The 20,979-nt window shown below is 39.5% G+C and overlaps 1 long non-coding RNA gene across 1 annotated transcript in view; it reads left to right on the forward strand.

Annotated features, from left to right (window-relative positions):
* LOC147915235 (uncharacterized) overlaps positions 1–20,979 on the forward strand; it is a 54,636-nt gene that overhangs the window by 14,560 nt on the left and 19,097 nt on the right. Inside the window, exon 2 of the long non-coding RNA XR_015554213.1 lies at positions 8,151–8,254. This is a non-coding gene — a long non-coding RNA (uncharacterized LOC147915235). The remainder of the gene's footprint in view (positions 1–8,150; positions 8,255–20,979) is intronic.

Here is a 20,979-nt window from a genome sequence, read left to right on the forward strand (position 1 = left end):
GTTCTCCCTGGGACGTTCATTCTGCAGGGGTGGTGCGTGTGTGGGGCAGGAAGGGGGGTATTGGTGGCATTTCAGGAAAATGCCATCAGAGCTGTTACTGCCAGAGATTTCGGGGAGAAGCCACAGGGAACCAGAATATACTGAACTGTTACAGCAACAACAACAAAACCCAAAGGAAAGAGAGTAGATTCAGGAATTAGAGGAACTGGGCCAGCATGGGGGGACAAGTGTGCACAGATCTATATCTATACACAGCAAGTGTGTAATAATCAGTAGCCGCTCAATGCTGCTGGCAAGAAGCAGCGTGGTGAGGTGGCAAAGCCTGAGTTTAGAAGTCAGGCTGTCTTGACTTCTACTTGCAAACTGCATGAATCTGGGCAAGCGCCTTAACCCCTCTGAACATATTTTCTCATCTGGGTGATAATATTCTGATCCCTGCTTTGTCAGGTGATTGCAAGGAGGTGAGATAATAGTTTCTGTACATGTAGCTGATTAATAAGTGATAACAAGGAAGATTGTTAGGAAATGAAAGTCTCATCATGATAATGCCAATAACGATGGTTGTCACCTCTGTGCCCCACAGACCACCGGGAGTTTAAGGGATAGGGGAACAGGCCAGCAACTTCGCTGCCACCTTGGTTCCCGCTTGGCCTCGACCACCTGAGATCATCCCCATTATTCTGCAGGTGCACCCGAGCTCCATGCTTTTTTGCATGACATCACACTAGAGGGTCAATGGGAGGGGCTCACATTGTTGGAGTCATTCCAAGACCAGCTCTGCAGGGGCTAGGAGTGACTCCCTCCTGACCAGAGTCTGCTTTCCAAAATCATATGCAAAATCACAGTATTGGTTGGAAAAATTCTTTCACCAAAGGTCAATAAAAGCACCTATTACCTTCCACTGAAAGTGGAGCAGAGCAGCCCCCTTGTGTTTTACACTGAGGAATATGGAAAACAGGTCTTGCTGAGGGGTTTTGTCTTCCCTGCCAGTATTATTGCACATCTAAGTTAGGGTGTTAATGCTTCAGATGAGAGTCTAGCAATGGCTAGACACTTTCTCATTATTTATTGAGAATGGTGTACTTTTTATTTCCTACCCATCTTTCCTCCTTCTCTTTGAACCCTTTGCAACTATCTAATTTGTTAGCATGGGAAAATTTCACTTTTGTGCTACTTTCTCCATCTCTCAGATAATTGACAAAGGTGTAAAACATGAGGAGGAGAACAGAAAAAAATGAGACATGTTTCAGGAGTTTTTAATGACATAAGACTACATTTAGAGATGTGAAAACGACACTTAAGATAAAGGAAAAAAGCACGCCTCAGTAATTGGATTCTCTACTCTTTCCAACCAAGGTTACTATTCTGAGCAATGATTGACTGAAACTTTTATTAGAGAGGAGGAATGATTTTAAAACATTATATTGTCCATTAGATGTTGGTCAGGGTGCATGGTGTCACCTTTCATTTTTCTAGGTGCTTCAGAGAATGTCATCTGACCTCCAGGTAATCCAGGGACATCTATACAGCGTTCAAAGAGAAGCAGAGAAGAAATAACCAGTGTTGGGGGGAATGTGGAGTAAAGCGAACCCTTGTGCACCGCTGACGGAAAGGCAAATTGGTGCAGCCACTATGGAAAACAGTATGGAGGTTCCTCAAAACATTAAAAATAGAACTACTATATGATCCAGCAATCCCATTTCTAGGTGTATGTCTGAAGAAAGTAAAATCACTGTCTCAGAGAGGTATCTGCACCCTTTGTTCACTGCAGCACTCTTCGCAATAGCCAGGACGTGGAGACACGGTTTTATCCAATGACCAGGGGCTAGGATCCAGCAATGACCAGCAGCCTTGAAAGCTTACCATGTCAGCTGAATGCAGTGGACATCAATTAGCTTGTATCACTAATGAATTGGGCACCTACTATGTGATATTCCATTTTAGTCACTGGAAACCGAGTTTGTTCCCCTCAAGAACATACAATTTATTTTTTAAGATAATGTAGGGACATATGACAAACTAAACAAGGAAACCTGGCAGCATAAGACGAAGTGGCCATGAGTGGTCAGATCCTGGGTTCTGCACAGTGGGTGGTGGTGGGCCTTGCACCTCTGGGGTCCTCAGGATGTTCTTTTGAGGTGAAGGGAGAAAATAACCAGAACCACCAATGTTTTAATTCCTATTTTTGCAATGCTTTAAAATGTGCATTTACAATGTGCATAAGGTAGTACGTTTATATAGTTTATAAATGTGCATGCACAAATGTTTTACCGAGGGCGATGTTGTTTGATAAGGTTAAAAGACCACTGCAGCAGGCAGTGAGAGCTGAGGGAGAGCGGGGAAGAAAGAGGTCAGTGTGGGCTCAAGTCAAGAGGTGATGACAGGCAGAATTGGAATGGGCAGAAGAGAGAGGGGAGAATATCCCAGTACAGAGGATCACGTGCGCTAAATAATAGGGCTGGGGTTATTGTGAGGACTAAGTGGGATAATGCAGTTAACACCCTTTGCAAAGGACTTATCAACAGTTAGGGCTAAGTTTTTAAAAAAAATTTATTTTAGTTAAAACAGCAGCAAAATGTAAATATTCATTAGATTAAAGGCTATTTGAAAACAAACTTTGAAGAAAAATACATAGTTAACAACTTTCTATTGATCTAGTTTTCTGTTTCTTTGATTTATTTGTACTTACCATTTCATGCCTTTAAAAGCAAACATTTAATTTTCACTCATACGTGCTTGTTTGAAAATCCTACCCCTCCCCCGCTCCTCCACGGACTCGTATTCCCTGAGTGGTAATGGCATTCATACTTCTCAGATTCTCGGGCTTCAGTGGGGCTTATTAAACACAGATTGCTGGGTTCCCCTCAGGGCTGCTGCTAAGATCCCAGGTGATGCCAGTGTTACTGGTCTGGGTCATTCTCTGAGAACCGCTGCTCCAGGTAACAGAGGTCCAGGAAAATAGGTTTGGATACTTGGCTCTGCAGATAACTCCCTCATTCCGTCAGCTGAAGAAAAATTGGTAGTGGTGGTGTGGCGTGGGGGGTGAAAAGATGGGACATGGTTTTTATCTCCTTGGTCGTAGCTTTGCTGCTGTTTCTTACATGTGGAAGGAAAAGCAGAAGACGACAGAAATGCACATAGACTTTGTTTTCTTCTCCATCAGAGAGATACACCAAAGCTTTGTTCTCCCATCAGACAGTCATCCCAGAGCGTTTCTCTGGCCATGTGGGAAGAGAGTTAAGAAGCACCCAGCCTCTTTCCCTACATCCTTTAGTGTGGGTAACGGGTCGTTTCTGTGTTACGAAGTGTAATCACAGTGTTTCCCTTAGCACTGGCTCTAACTCATACGCTTGGGTCAAACACAAAATGTGGAGCTATGGAGATTTTGTTTACAAGTCCAAGCTTATGCTAAGACATGCAATCTTTAAAGATTTTTAAAAGTTAAAAAATTGTGATAAAATATGCGTAATATAAAATTTACCATCTTAACCATTTTTAAGCGTACAGTTCAACAGTGTTAAGTATATTCATCTTGTCATGCAACCAGTCTCCAGAACTTGGCATTTTCTCCGACTGAAACTCTGCACCCATTAAACAACTTCCCGTTCCTCCCCCTGACCCCCAGCCCCTGGCAACCACTGTTCTCCTTTCTGTCTCTATGACTTGCACTGTTCTAGATATCTCATCTAAGCAGAATCTTACAGTATTTTTTGTGTGTATGTGACTGGCTTATTTCACTTAGCATAATGTCTCCAAGGTTCATGTTGTGACGTGTCAGAGTTTCCTTCCTTTTTAAGGCTGAATAATATTCTGTTCTATGTATAAATCACTTTTTGTTTATCCATTCATCTGTCAGTGAACATTTAGGTTGCTTCCACCTTTTGACTACTGTGAATAATGCTGCTATGAACATGGATATATGCATATCTCTTTGAGACCCTTTCAGTTCTTTTAGATGCCCAGAAGTAGAATGGCTGAATTAAACGGTAATTCTGTTTTTAGTTTTTTGAGGAATTGCCATACTGTTTTCTATAGCAGCGGAACCATTTTACATTACTATCAACAGTGCACAAACGTCCCAGTTTCTCCACATCCTTGTCAATGCTTGCTATTTTCTTTTTTTTTTTTTTAATAGTAGCATTTTAAGGGGTGTGAGGTGATATCTTATTATGGTTTTGATTGACATTTGTCTAATGATTAGTAATGTTGAGCATCTTTTCATATGCTTGTTGGCTATTTGTATATCTTCTTTGGAGAATTGTCTGTTCAAGTCCTTTGCACATTTTAAAAATTGAGTTATTTGTTTTTTGTTGTTGTAGTTGAATTGTAGGAGTTCTTTATATATTCTGAATATTAACATCATATCATACACAGGATTTGCAAATATTTTCTACCATTCTGTGGGCTGCCTTTACATTCTGTTAATTGTGTCTTTTGATGCACAAAAGTTTTTAATTTTTAGGTAGTCCCATTTATCTATTTTTCCTTTTGTTGCCTGTGCTTCTGGTGTGACATCCAAGAAATCATTGGCAAATCCCATGTCATGAAGTTTTCCCCCATGTTTTCTTCTACTAGTTTTATAGTTTTAGCTTTTACGTTTATGTCTTTGATCCATTTTAAGTTAATTTTTGTATATGGTGTAAAGTAAGGCTTTAACTTCATTTTTTTGCATGTAAATATCCAGTTTTCTCAACATCATTTGTTGAAAAGACTATCCCTTCCCTTTTGAATGGTCTTGGCATCCTTGTTGAAAATCTTTTGACAATATATGTGAGGGTTTATTTAGTGATCAGTAAGTTTTAACTATGTATTGTTAACATCAGCACTATCATCCAAGATTGAAATCTCTTATTGGTGCCTGAGGTGACTTGAAATGTGGCGATACCACATTGCTTCCTTGAGGATTTTAGTATTACTTTTTAGATTATCATAGTAGAAATTCACAGTTTCATGAATTGTTCTATCATCCACTGTGGGAGGAATATTCCTCAAACATCATTTTGATCATATGATTCCCCTGTTCGCAAACTTTTAGTGGCTATAACTTGCCTGTAGGATGAAATCCAATTTTTCCACTTAAGCACTGAAATGATCTTCACTTGAGTCTTAATATCTTCATCCATTGTATGTACTTATGTGTATGCCCCGGGTTCACGTAGGGGAGGAATACAGACCATGGTTGTGTGTTTGTGTGTATGAGGTATTTATTCAACCTTAACTCCTCTACCACCCATGGAGGTAGGCACTTCAGAGACAGTGCAGAGAATATCTTCTTCTCCAGTCTCATCAAGAGATTGATACCTACAAATATGACCCATCAATGTGATTTTTTATTAGTTCTGTTGCTTCCGCTTCTTGGAACTATGTCAGGCCAAGAAAGCTCCTACCACTACCAGTCCAGGCACCCAGTGTTGTAAAGAATGGATTTTAGGTTGCTTTCTCCTGTCTCAGTGCCGAGAGCTCTCGTGCTCTTTGTCTTACTGGAATTCATTATGGTCCTCATTAAGGACCAAAATGAACTTTTAGAGGTGGGTGTATTGACAGCAATAAGAATTGCCCATTGACCAAGGAAGGGACAGACCAATTACAAAGAAACACAAAATATCAAAATCTCTAGGAAGTTTTCTGTCTCTTTTGAGCACTTTTATAGCATTCTGTGCCCTCAGCGTACTTGATAATAATGTTTACATTTTTAAATGCCCAATATGTTGCAGGCACCAGACCGTTGCCTTCTAAGAACTCTGTCGGGAGCTATCAGTTTACCATTTTTAAATATGAGGAAGCTTATATTCCAAAAGGGCAAGTAACTTACACAAGATACCAGAGCTAAGTGACAAAACCATATTAAAAAATAACACAACTATTTAATTCCAAAGATCATGCATAGTCTAGTAAAACTGTCTTTTTATTTGTTCATTTTCCTCATTCTACTATGAGCTTTTTTTTTTTTTTTTAAAGATTTTATTTATTTATTTTTTCCCCCCAAAGCCCCAGTAGACAGTTGTATGTCATAGCTGCACATCCTTCTAGTTGCTGCATGTGGGACTCGGCCTCAGGATGGACGGAGAAGTGGTGCCTCGGTGCGCGCCCGGGATCCGAACCCGGGCCACCAGCATCGGAGCGTGTGCACTTAACCACCAAGCCACGGGGCCGGCCCTCTACTATGAGCTTTTTGAAGGCAGGGAAAGTCTTATTCATCACTGCATCTTTAACATTCAGCAGAATGACAGTTTCTTGCTCAGTGAATGAATTAGTAGATGAAGGATGAATAAATGAATGAAATATGTGAACTGAAAAAGCACAGCAGCCTCATGTCATTACCTGAAGGGATAAAAACCATACACACCCGAATAGCCTCAAAGGCATGACGTCCTTAAAGACGAGTGTAAATCACAAAGATATGTTCATTATAGTCTTATCTGGATGATAAGAAAAATATTCTAGAAACATTGCAGCTTTGCAGTTAAAGTAATACAGTTTCAGTTACTGAGAACTTACTTATGTGGAACATATAATTCTATATTCAGACCAGAAACATAAGGGATTTCTCTGAAAATTTCACTGATTCCCAGGAAGAACTGAGGTTACAATATTGATTTTCATTTCTTTTTCACCAAAAAATTGAATTAGTTCTCAGGAACCCTACTATGTATATGGACAGCAAATTTCAAAGTACAAAGTGGTCACCTAGAGGTAGAAGCTTCATGGCTTCCACTCCATGTGCCATAAAGTTTCATGGGAAGAGTCTTTGGATCAAGCAAATGCAGAGAATGAAAAATTATGTCACAAATCTTGCTGCAAACATTTACATATCTTTTAAGGTAACTAAAATAAAAAAGCATGTGTATGTGTATGTATAGATATGGATATATAGAGATATTATCCACATATTTATAATTTACAATGATCTTTATTTCATCCTTAAATCTGCCTCAACATCTGGTATCATTTTTCTTTAGCTTGAAGAAATTTCTTTAGTATATTTTTTTATGTAGATCTGCTGGTGATAAATTCTCAATTTTTATCTGAAAATATCTATTTCATGATTATTTTTGAAGGATAGTTTTGCTGGATATAGAATTATGGGTTGACTTTTTTTCTTTCAATACTTTGAAGATGTCACTTCACTATTTTCTGAACTTCATTGTTTCTGATGAGAAGTCACCATTATTCTTATTATTGTTCCCCCATTGTTATTTTTCTCTGGCTGCTTTTAAGATTTTCTCCTAAGCTTTGCATGTCATCAGTTTGACTATGATATGCTGAGTGTAGTTTTCTTTGTACTTATTTTGTTTGGAGTTTGTGGAGATTCTTAGATCTGTCATTTGATATTTTTATAAAATTTGGTAGAGTTTTGCCATTATAATCTCACATTTTTTTTTCACTCTCATTCTTTCTGTCTTCTCCTTTTGTGACACTTGACATTATCCCACTGGTCTCTGAGAATCTGTTCATTTTTCTTCAATCTTTTTCTCTCTGTTGTTTATAATGAATAATTTTTTCAAATTTATTAACTCTTTCTTTTAGTGCTATTATGTCCATCCAGTGAATTTTCATCATAGTTATTCATTACATCTCTAGAATTTCCATTTAATTATTTTTTGTTCTTTCTATTTCTTTGCTAAGATTCCACATCTGTTTATTAATTATTCATATATCTTCTTTTAAGACTTTGAGCATATTTATATTTGCTACTCTAAAATCCTCTGTTAATTGCAATATCTGGGTCACCTCATTGTCCGTTTCTATTGATTATTATTATGTTTTTTAATGTGAGAGCCATTGTAGCCTTTATTTTTTTATTTTTTTTTATTTTTTGTGAGGAAGATCAGCCCTGAGCTAACATCCATGCTAATTCTCCTCTTTTTGCTGAGGAACACCGGCTCTGAGCTAACATCTATTGCCAATCCTCCTCCTTTTTCTCCCCAAAGCCCCAGTAGATAGTTGTGTGTCACAGTTGCACATCCTTCTAGTTGCTGTATGTGAGAAGCAGCCTCAGCATGGCTGGAGAAGCAGTGTGTTGGTGCGTGCCTGGGATCCAAACCCAGGCCGCCAGTAGCGGAGCGTGCGCACTTAACCACTAAGCCACGGGGCCGGCCCCGATTACTTTTTGTTTTTAATGTGTGTCTTATTTTCCTGTTTCTTTGCAGGTCTGGCAATTTTGATTGGATAATAGACATTATGGATGGCCCGTTGTAGATACTCTGGATTCTGTGATGTTCTGCTGAAGAGTAGCTTTTGTTGTAGCTGGCAGGTGAGTCGGCTGGATTTGAACTCTCAACTGTCTCCCATATGGTGGGCAGCAGCTGACATCTCTGCTCAGTTCTTTCAATTTCTAGCTTTTTCTTCTTGTCTGGGCCTTCCTGTGATTGCCCCCATACATGTTTCGTTTAGAAGTCTGCCAGGATTTAATCACATTTTTGAACACAAATTTTTGTGCTCTCCCTGTGAGACTGCTTTCCTTCCAAGATTTTCCTCATAACTTGCTGGTTTTTCTGTGAACCTCTAAGTCTGTCCTCTGGCACCTTAAACCATTAAGGCTACAGATTTATACTGCCTAAATACACAGAGATTGAGGAATGTACTCAGGCAAAAAAATCACAAACTTGCAAATATCACCCACTGCAGTTGATCTTTCAAGGGCAGAATGCCTGCTTTTGATCACTTCAAACAGTTCAAATAGTTGTTTTATTTTCTACTTGTCCACATTTATAATTGTTGTCTCAGGGAGGGTAAGTCTGATAAAATTACTTCACCATTAACAGAAGCTGGAACCCAGAGTCTGTAAAATACGGGATTTAATAAAGAATTTTCTTAGCATAGGGATTGCACATCTCAATTTATCTTAATGCTTTAAGGATTGAGAGTTCTGGCAAATATTTTCTTAGCTTACTAATCCTCTCATATGACACAAGTTGACAAGACATACTTTGTAGTTTCCAATTATTATGCCTGCATGTTACACTCATTTTATAGGTTTCATCCTCACTGATACTCTAAGCTGAATATTCTTTTTTATGTGTTTGTGTGGGGGTGGGGAGGTGGGGGTGACTGCGCTGGTCTGCAACACCTAAACTTCTCTAGAGATCAAATCACCTATTCTTCTTTTTAGAAGGTCTACATTGTTGAGAAGCTTAAGACTCCTATGATTCCTATTTCCCCAGATGTCTGAGAATCTTAGCTTCTAAACATTATTTATTTGAGATGGGAGAAGGAAAAAGTATGTTTTTTAAAGCAGCTGCTTCAAAAACCACTGATGTAATATAGAATTTAAAAGAAAATCTCTATTGTATAGAACTTGTGATGCACATTTTGTAGCATTTCTCCAGAGTCCTGTTCAGAGAATCTGGAAGCAGTTTTCAAAGAGATTTTTAGAATACATTGTATGTCCAAACTGCAAACAGAATCAGAAATTGGAAAAATAGACATTAGGGATACAAGTGAAAAGAGTCCATTTAGTCAAGGTGCTAGGAAGCAACGCTGGGCTTTTAAAAATGGCATCACACCTCAGATTAGAACTTCTGAGAAGCAGACGTGATAGTGATGGAATTCTCACACTGTCCTTGTTTCCCATGCCATCAGAGGAGGGATAGTTTATGCAAAAGGAGTAAAAATAATCTTATCAATTATTTCTTTCATGGATTGTGACTTTGGCGTCATGTCTAAAAGTGTCATTGCCACACCCAAGGTCATCTAGGTTTTCTCCTATGGTATCTTCTAGGCATTTTATAGTTTTGCATTTTACACTTAGGTCTGTGATCCATTTTGAGTTAATTTTTGTGAAGGGTGTACGGTATATGTCTAGATTTATTTTTTTGCATCTGGGTGTCTAGTTGTTTCAGCACTCTTTGTTGAAAGCACTACTTTTGCTCCATTGCTTTGCCTTTGCTCCTTTGTCAAAGATCAGTTGACTATACAGATGTGGTTGGTACCTGTCTTTTTAAAAGGCCCCCTAAGGGATTCTATGAACACCCTCTAGGCACCTAAGGAAAAGTCTCACCAATAAGAACCCATAATAAATAGTTGCTCACAAGTAAGGAAATAATAGAAAGAAGAATGTTTACTGTTTCACTGAAGTCAAATCTGCAATATTTCAGGACATGAAAGATGCAGTGATGCTATACGCTCTACAGTCATGTGCCATATAATGACGTTTCGGTCAAAGACCACCCCTTATACGATGGTGGTCCCATAAGATTAGTACCATATAGCCTAGGTGTATAGTAGGCTTTACTATCTAGGTTTGTGTAAGTAACTCTATGATGTTCACACAATGATGAAATCACCTAATGATGCATTTTTCAGAATGTATCCCTGTCATTAAGCAACGCATAACTGTATTTGGGTGAAATTGTGCAAATCTAAGAGCATAAGTTTTGCAGGTTATTCTTGGTGTCATCATTTAAAGAATTACATAAGGTGCATTAAAATATTGCTCTGATGACAGATTAAGGACCTAAAAATTCTAACATGCAATTAGTTCCCTTTCAGACCCAGTAAATGGGAAGCCGATTTCAGCTACATACAGAATTTAATATGCATAGAGCTGCTTTCATTCTCAGAGGTAAATCTAGTTTCTGGTTGAAATCATGTCACCATTGTAGCTCTTTCTATTTTACTTATTGAAAGAGCTCTTGCCATGATGGTGGATGCTAAAATAGACTTGTGAAGAGCTGGATCATGGTCAGACAGAAGTAGCAGATGTAGAAGAGGCCCTTGCAAAAAATGAAGGCGCGAACACCAACTCTTGACCTATTTCCCAGACACCTTTTTCCTCTGGAGTCAGCATCTCAGTCTCAGCTTAAACACTGGAAGAAAGGCACTCTTCATGGAAGTTGTTTGAATACAAGAACCAGCTACATGAGTAGGTGTACTTGGTTACTGATTCCTTTGTAGATTGTCAAGTGCAAACCAGGAAATAGACAAGGAAGGTAATGTTCCTGGAGTGATAACGATGCTCTCATGTTCAAACGTTTTAATCCCTATTGCCCTCCTTACAGAGTGCCATAATGAAGTCATTGACACAAGTGATCATACCTGAAAAAGCTCTTCCTCAATGGCATTGAAGACTGAGAAGATCTTTTACATTCCTTCAGTGCTTGAGAAATGGGTGAATTAAGTTTTCAGTGTAGAATAGTGGGAAGATATTCTAAGCTAAGATTACTGAAAAGATTGGAGATACAGATAATTTCTGGAAACTTCATAAGTGTGAAATGATACAGCTTTAACATATTTTATAATATTGGAAAAGTCTTACTGTACAGTTTTTTTTCAGCCAGCAACATTTCCCCAACAATCTTGCATTCTCCAGTGTGAAAAGTGTCTGGAAAATTTGTAAATTTGTTATGAGGAGAAGTAGAGTGCCAATGCTGAGAGATATTACAGAAACTTCCTTCAAAATTTCCTTATACACTTTTAAAGTTGAATTAATGTTTTTTAGGTCATGAGCTTGATTCTAATGCACAATGGTTAATAGTTCTCTGTAGACAATGTCCATGACAAAGTATGAGATGTTGTCCTTCGTGATCAAAATGACATTAACAGTGTTATGATATTCATGCAGGCATTTCTAATTTTAAATCAATACCTATGACATATAAGGGAGCAAAACAAAGTAGCTTTTTTTTGGTGTGTGTGAGGAAGATCAGCCCTGAGCTAACATCTGCTAACCCTCCTCTTTTTGCTGAGGAAGATTGGCCCTGGGCTAACATCCGTGCCCATCTTCCTCCACTTTATATGGGACACCGCCACAGCACGGCCTGACAAGCGGTGCCTTGGTGCGCGCCCGGGATCCGACCCTGGGCTGCCAGCAGCGGAATGCACACACTTAACTGCTACGCCATGGGGCTGGCCCCACAAAGTATTTTTAACTGCTAAGTGTTGTTCACCAGAAGTGGATATTCCTCCAGAGCATTAAACATGGCTAAAACTCTCTCTATTGAGCTCATTTTTGCATTCTTACATTGTCATTTTTGCATTGATCATGCACTATCTGCTCATCATTAGCTCTTTCCCTTGAATGATCTGAGGCCTCATCATATGCGATGGCCCAAAAATCTCAATCCAGAGATGTTTTATTAGCCTCAGAAGGACATGATGTAGTGTTAGAAATGATTTCAGAGCAAGATTTAGCATATTCTATTCTTTTTTTTTTTTTTTTTTTGTGAGGAAGAGTAGCCCTGAACTAACATCTGTTGCCAATTTTGCTCTTTTTGCTGAGGAAGATTGGCACTGGGCTAACATTCGTACCCATCATCCTCCACTTTATACGTGGGATGCCTGCCACAGTGTGGCTTGATAAGCCGTGCATAGATCCGCGGCCGGGATCCGAACCTGGGAACCCTGGGCCGCTGAAGCAGAGCACACAAACTTAACTACTATGCCACCGGGCTGGGCCCTAGCGTATTCTATTCTGATTCATGCTCTGAAGTGAGCTGGATGAATCTATGCTTAAAGTTGGATAATTTATGAATAGAATAGAATTGATAACACCGCCAGCCTCAAGGCATCCTCTTTCTGGAACGAGAACAGTTTCTAGACTAGAGGGAATACAATGCTAAACAGAAAAAGGAATCAAAATAAAGTGAAATCCAGTTTATGTTGTTGCAACAGCTAGTTAATATTGTTACCCACCAAGAACGTGTGCCACATCATTTCTTTCTGTGTGTGCTAGCAAGATGATGTGCTGAGTTTCCACACCTCCAGTTCCACTTGGCAGTGCTTAGCCCACCCAGATCCTGAGCCAGTCTTGGCCAGATCAGGCCCACTTGTCTCTAAGTGACTGGGCGCTGAGTGAGCAAGGTGGGGAGGACGGGGTGGGGAGTCTTAAATTGTTCGGAGCTGTCAGCCCAGTGCTGGGGGGGCCCTGGAGTGGCTCTGTGCACACTCAGCCATGGCCTTTTTCTATGCCTCCTTGGAGTTTGCCCAGGAGCCAGCACAGCCCAGTAACTATGATCCAACCTCTGAGTCAGCATCCCAGCTTCAAAGCTCAACTCTGTTCCTTACTGTGGGACCTGGGCAATTTGTTCAACCTTGTCAGTGCTCAGTTTCTCTATCTGTAACACAGATAACCATAGTTCCTTTCCCCTAACCCACAAGATTATGTAGGTGACTGTGCCTCAGTTTCCTCATCTGTAAAACAGTTTTAATAGGACTTACCTCACAGGTGTGTGAGTATTAAATGAGTTAATCTATGGAAAACTTGTTGACTGTGCACAGCACATAGTAAGTGCAACAGAAGTGATAGCAGAGGAATTTTTTTAATTGGCAAAATACGCATAACATAAAATTCACCATCTTAACCATTTTTACAGGTTCAGTAGTATTAAGTACATTCATATTGTTGTGTAACCATCACCACCATCCATCTCCAGATTCTTTTCATTTTGTAAAATTGAAATTCTATATCCATTAAACAATAACTCCCCATTTCCCCCTCCCCTGAGCTCCTGACAACCACCATTCTACTTTCTGTCTGTATAGGTTTGACTACTCTAGGCTCCTCGTATAAGTGGTATCATACAGTATTTGTCCTTTTGTGACTGGCTGATTTCGCTTAGCATAATGTCCTCAAGGTTCATCCATGTTGTGGCAGGTGTCAGAATTTGCCTCCTTTTTTAAGACTGAATAATATTCTATTGTATGTATAGACCATATTTTGTTTATCCATTCCTCTGTCTATGAACACTTTGGTTACTTCTACCTCTTGGCTATTGTGAATATGCTATGAACATGGGTGTACAAATATCTCTGTAAGACCCTGCTTTTAATTCTTTGGGGTATATATCCAGAAGTGGGATTGCTGGATCATATGGTAATTCTATTTTTAATTTTTTGAGGACTCACCATACTATATTCAAGGGAGGACTTTTTTTCATAAAGATAATATTGTGTTATTTTATTCCATGGTTCACCTTGATATGAGTTATATAACTATGTATTGCATTTCTACCATCCACATTTCAGCTTAGATGCCAATACTTGAGGTCTACCCAGTTAATTTTTGTGATCATTTCATGATGGAAGAACTTTGGTTATAAAAACCTAAATATGCTGAAGGAAATATTAAAATGCTAAATCAAGAAGAGAGAAGACACTAGGACATCTGGAAATCATTAGCATCAATCAAGAAATCGTTGCCTTACGAATATTACTATGAGTATTCCTTGTCAGTTATAAAAACTAGCTATCTATGAGGAGAAAAAAGGGTAGTTTTGCTGAGTAAAGAGTAATTAGCTTAGACCTCAAGGAGAGCAGATGTTAGCTTTCATTTCTTAAATATCAGGCTGGAAGGTCTTGTGTTATGCTATCAAATTATGATATTTCAGGCAAGGAACTGCCAACTTTGTTCTTGAGCTTATTTCAAAGTGGAAGCTTTACCACCTGCAGTCTCATGTTGACACAAAGTCTAAATGGAACCTCAGGAGTTCCCATCTTATCTCCACCTTCTGAATGTGTGAACCTCTAGGAATCCCAGTAGCCACTGATTCAAGATCATCCGTTAAATAATGGGAAGGAGCGGAAACAGGAAGTCCTTAGAGAGGAAGTAGTTTTGAATTCTTGGGAAAAACACCAAATGTCCAAGAGGGGTGAAGCCGACTGGTAACCAAAAATCCACTATTTTAGTTCATCCAATCAGAAATTTATCTGAAATTTCATAATAATGTTGAAGTGATGTACTGCATATAAAAGACAGAAGATTGATTGGTTTCATCCTTATTAGCAGTTTCCTACACGTAGAGAGGGATTTTAGGTTCATGTCAATTTCTGTTTACTCTTTGGATACTTTATTTTGTAGAAAAGAAGAAAGTAGAGAATTAAATGTTTCCCAGTTTCTACTGAATATACATTTTTAAAATCTCAATTTCCACTCCAAACAAGCTAATGACTTTTTAAATGGCTTTGTAACCCTTCGACCTTAGACAAAGACTTTAGAATTGACTTTTCATAGGAGAAAAATAAAAAAATGGAAAATGTTTCTGTTAAAATCACTTGTAATACAATAAGGTTGTTTTGGTTTTCTATAGAGGAAGAAGGCAGTGAATAAATTTTAGTTGCAATGTGGGCCTAGACTCAGTTTTAACTGGTTCACCAGGTCTACAATACCATAACTTACAATGCTGATGTCAAATATCAGAATTCAGTCCCAGAACATACACAGCCCAATCATGTCTCCTTGTAGTTTCTTTTCTTTTTCTTCTTTTTTCTGCAGGGAGTCACCCTGTGCTAACATCTGTTGCCAATCTTCCTCTTTTTTTTTCCTCCCCAAAGCCCCAGTGCATAGTTGTATATCCTAGTTGTAGGTCCTTCTAGTTCTTCTATGTGAGCCCCTGCCACAGCATGGCTACTGACAGACGGGTGGTGTGGTTTCGTGACTGGGAACCAAACCTGGGCCACTGAAGCCATGAAAGCGCCAAACGTCAACCACTAAGTTATGAGGGCTGGCTCATATTTTCTTATCTATGGAGAAAATCTACAGAACATTTGCAGTCCCAGAAAGAGATTTCAGAAAGATCATAGAAGCAAACAGAATATTTAATAGGCCGAGTATTAATGGTACTAGCAAAAAGTGTTTTGGAAATACATACATTCACACACACATTGATTATATTCTACTAAAATACTGGAAGAAAGATGTGGGTGTTTCTATTTTGTATAATTAGTGCTAGTTCTGATTAGGCATCAAATAGGAAAAGTTTATAGTGTTTTCCTTGCGGCTAATAAATAATTAGAACTGAAATATGAAGGGTTAAAATATATGCTGCTGCTTCTTTTTTTTTTTTTTTTTTCGCTTACCCCACCTTAAAAGTTGGAAATTTAAACCTTAGGTTTATTTTACATCTTTGGTGCTTCCCATAGTTCTTCACATCGTGTTTAAATAGGAGCCTGGGTAGAACAATCCATTTATAACTGCTGAGCAGGTGGGAGGGAGAATTTCAGTGATTGCTTCAGTAACTTCACTTAACCACTTAACCCAGCTGAACTCTGCAGACCTACTTGTCTCCTGAGATGCTTGTTAATTGAGCCAGACATGTAAAAATTATTTGTTGTGAGCCTGCTCTGTACTAAACACTATGCTAGGTGCCGAGTCACAAGAAGAACAAAGGAGGATCTGTGCCTGCCTTCAGGGAGCTGGGGGTGGACAGATATTAAGCAAATAACTACAGCATATAAATTGCATCCTTTGCTAAGTGCTTTGAAGGAAGAGTTTGGGGTGCCAAGGAGTTAAATGCGGGGTGCTTCCAGTGCGGAGGATGGGTCAGAGCGTGGCCTTCAGCTGGGAAGCCTCGTTGCACTAGGGCTTTGGGAATATAACTCTTCTAGGGCTATTTGCACTTTTAAAGTGAAACTACTTGACCAAGTTGAATCTCCTGACTGAGATGGCAGAGTGCCGACAGGTACTCTGAGATGGGGTGGCCTCCAGAGTGCCAACTTAGGCACCTGTGAAGCATCGCATCCTCCCTTCTACAGGGCACCAAAGCCTACTCTAGACACAGATTTCTTGACCACTTTCGTATCCTTTACTTAGTTAAATGCTTAAGGTCTATTCTCAGTTTTAAACCCAATTCTTACTGGCAAAGTGCTTGAAGCAAGCACCTTAGAATCTCAAAAAAAATCAGATTTCTTTTGTCTAAAGAAGGCTTTTTTTCATTACTGCGGTAAAAACACACACATAAAATTTACCTTCTTAACCCTTTTTAAGTGTACAGTTCAGTAGTATCAAGTACATTCACATTGTTGTGTAACCATCACCACCATCCATCTCCAGACTCTTAATTTTGCAAAACTGAAACTCTGTACCCATTAAACACAAACTCTCCATTTCCCCATTCCCCTCAGCCCCTGGCACCCACCGTTCTACTTTCTGTCTCTATGAATTTGACTACTCTAGGTACCTCATATAAGTGGAATCGTACAGAATTTGTCCTTTTGTGACTGGCCTATTTCACTCAAGGTTCATCTATGTTGTAGCATGTGTCAGAATTTCCTTCCTTTTTAAAGCTGAATATATTTCATTGCACGTATAGACCACATTTGCATATCCATTCATCTGTAGATGGAAACTTGGTTTGCTTCTGCCTCTTGGCAATTGTGAATAATGCTGCTATGAACATGGGTGTAGTGGCTTTTGTTTTTAAATAATAATATACGTGAATGATTTTTCACCTGTAAGTATAAATTCACAAGACAGAAATAATTATAAGGGAAAAGATTCAGGAAACCTGAGTGTGAGACACAGCTGTATCTTACATTCAATGTATAACTTTGGGCAAGTCCTGTCCCTCTTTTGGCATTAGTTTCCTCGATTATGAAAACAGAGAGTTGTGCTGCATCTCCAAGGTCCACACGTGATCCTACCCACCACTTGGAAGGCAGCCTAGGGTTGTAGCAAATTAAGGATTGGATAAATATGGATACTATATAAGGTCTTAATTAATTGGGCTGTCTCATGTCTTTAAATGACCTTATGCACATGTCATTTTCTTTTTCCTTAATCTTCTCATCCTGGGAGGGAAGGGAAAATTAAGGTCAGCTACTTTCCAAAGGAATTTAGAAGTGGAAAAAAACAGGGGTCTTTTTCTATGTGGGAACCTATGAAAAGAATGCTAAGTGCTCTCCTTAGCTCACCTTGTGAAGCGACACATGCAGGAGAGGGCCTGTCTAATAGTAAAGCAAGGTTCATTTGAATATAAGTGGAATCCTTTGTCTCTGTCAAACGCAATTTAGAGAAATGGCTACAAAAAGCCCAGTTTTAGAGCATATTACAGTCCTAGCTGTAGAACCAGCTAAGATCTTCATGCCCTAAGAATTGTGCTAAATAATGCCTTAACATTTGAGAGACTGTGAAAATCTAAGCCTAACCTCAATATGGGCCCAATATTCTTTTTTTTTTTAATAACTGAAAATCACAGTGCAATGGATAAAGATAAATGTGCCCCCAACACTAAAAAATACCCAGAGTAAGTACAATAAAAATTAGGTAAGCAGACTTAGAAGAATTATCTTAGATTCTATTTCCTTTTATATTTACGGAAATCTACATTTGTGGAGTAACTCTAAACACAACTGCTGAAAACAGATGTTTCTGTTCTATTAGCCCAGAGTTACATAATGAACTAGAAAGAGGATAGAATGATTTTTAAGTGGAGGAGATTATTTTTTTAAATAGATAAAAATTTTAAATGTTATTTAATCCTCTGTAAAAGATAGTTGACTGTTAGGGAAGATGGTTTTATTAGATGTAAAAGTTTGTGGTAAATGGAACAGTTGAGAGACTAACAGCATTTTTACAAACCAATGATTTAAAAACTTTCAGGGGCCAGCCCCGTGGCTTAGCAGTTAAGTGCGTGCGCTCTGCTATTGGTGGCCTGGATTCGGATCCCGGGCACGCACCAATGCACCGCTTCTCCGGCCGTGCTGAGGCAGCGTCCCACATACAGCAACTAGAAGGATGTGCAACTGTGACATACAACTATCTACTGGGGCTTTGGGGGAAGAAAAAAGGAGGAGGATTGGCAATAGATGTTAGCTCAGAGCCGGTCTTCCTCAGCAAAAAGAGGAAGATTAGCATGGATGTTAGCTCAGGGCTGATCTTCCTCACAAAAAAAAAAACAAAAAACTTTCAAAACCACTTGAATAGGTGCCTCACAAGCAATTTGCTGTTGCAGAAATAGCTCATTTTACTTGAGTTGGTCTGGGCACCAAGTTCCAACATTCCCCTCTACCTGTTTGCAGTCAACTCTTAAAATCTTGACCAATCATACCAGCCAGTGATGGGCTCACAGCCACAGGACTGCCCATTAGTAATTGGCGATGAGCCAGGACTGTATCAGACAATGTGAGATTTCTTGAGCCAAAAAATATAATTAAACCAAAAAGCGGTACATTCAACTGCACAGGGTTGCATTACTGGAAAATTGTAGGCTCCCAGCATTGCAGAGAAGGAAGGGCTCTGGGGGGGCCAACTTTACAGATGGTGCAACGTTGATGGCAACAAGATCTTGATCTTTAAATGTATATTGATCAGCTATTTCCAAGAGAAGAGCTAGTTTCTATTTCAAGCAGAAAAAAATTCTGGTTCATTTTCCCCTCTCATAAATGAAATGATGGTCTGAAGAAGGCTGAGCCAGCAATATGTACTTCACTAGGCAGCAGTTCTCATCTGTATAACTAAAGCTAACTCCCCAGCCTAAACAGTTTTCCTACTTGGAAATAATAAAATGAATGAATAAGATAACAAATCTCTTGAGAGTTCTGAAAAGGTTCTATGTCTTCCTTTCTGGAAGGATGAGGAAGAGGAGGTGACTTACCATGATCCCTTTCAACATCTAAGAATGGGGAAGGAGCCCCACCCTTTCCTCAGGCCTTGGGAGAAGAAATACAACTGACTGCCATCCTCCTTGACTCCCTCCTCACTCTGAAGCCCCTCATTCAATGCCTCCACATTCTCTTCTCTCACCTCCCAAGATTCTCGAAGGTACAACCCTTCCACTCCATCTTGCCATTGCCTTGTCCCCACTTGCATGACCTTCCTCAACTGTCTCCTCATTGGTCTCCTTCCCACCAGCTGCTCGGCTCTTGAAGAAATTATACAGTTATCAAAAATGGCATTTCTACATTGTACACTGAATCCTTAGACCCATTTTATCCATGATGGGTTCAAATTCCTCAGCACGATTATAACACCCTTTCTTACCTTTGCAGTATATTTTCTACCACTGTCCTCATCCCAGAATGCCATGCTCCAGGTATTCTAAACACGTTCCCCAAATGCGTGGTGTTTTTTCATGCACAAACCTCCCAGCCCTCTGGCCTCTCTAATGAACCCATTTTTCAAAACTCAAACCAACCACATAACTCCCTGTAGCGTGCAGTTACAACTGTACACGGTGGCCCTGCATCTCTCTTATGGCTCTTGGATAGTTTAAAAATCATTTGAATCACACTACACATCACAGGCCTTCGAAAAATGTTGGCCACAATCAAGAAATAAACCCTGATTATTTCTTACATTTTATCTCTTAAATGTCAGCTTGGCGGTAAGAAACGTAGGAAGGATCTTGAATATATACATATACTTAATCCTCACCTTCTCCCCAAGCCCTTCCTTCCCAGTTCCCTCCCTCACCTCCAGAATAACAGTGTCAACAAGAATGCTCTGCAGATTCCTTCAGGAGTGTTCTTACCATTTCAGCTCCACTGTCCCCCCAGCCATGCTCTAACCTGCATTGCCTTTATCAGGGTGTGCAATCTGAGAGCTGGAATCTGAGTTGGACAGGGGCCAGGGTGCCCTTTGCCTAGGGGGTACCCAGAGTCTATTAGCCAACTCAGTAGGAGGTGAGCAGAAAGGAAAATCCCTAGATAAGGCAATGGGATGGGAACTAGGGTATTAGATAGCCTAAAGCCTAGGGCGGGGGAAGCTAGACAGATTGGTGGTTGCTGCTGCTTTTTGGAAGGGTAGAGGGTCAGGTATTGGAGGTGTAGAAACTATTAATGATGGTCACCTGGGCTGGATACATTTGGCACAATCCATTTGCTGGCAAACCCTATTTTCTGCTTCCGTCTCAGTCATCGTCATAAGTTTTGTCTTTACTTCATTGCAGTCAGAGCTTCCTCTAGGTCAGGTCCAGAGCCCACATATTCTTGTAAAATGAAAACAAGACTTTACGTTACTTTTCTGCAAATTCTGCAAATTGTTTTAAAACACAGCCTAATGGACAAAGGTATGACTTACCTTTCAGCATTGGGCTCCCTGTTCTCTGAAGATTAGATGGGAGTGTAAAAGATGGTCACTGCAGAGCTGTGCTGCAGAGAAAGGAAAAAGAGCCACAACATATCTTTATGAGCTTTTCCAGGGAACCAAGCTTAATAGTATGTTTTATGCAGCATTTTTAACACTAAATTAACCTCCTCACAGGCTGTAGCTAGAGCTTTTAAACACAAACAGGGAGACCTAGTTTCTCTATGTGACCTGGTCCT

Source organism: Ceratotherium simum, chromosome 14, assembly GCF_057802395.1.
Source record: "Ceratotherium simum simum isolate JZ-2026a chromosome 14, ASM5780239v1, whole genome shotgun sequence".
NCBI lineage: Eukaryota > Metazoa > Chordata > Mammalia > Perissodactyla > Rhinocerotidae > Ceratotherium > Ceratotherium simum.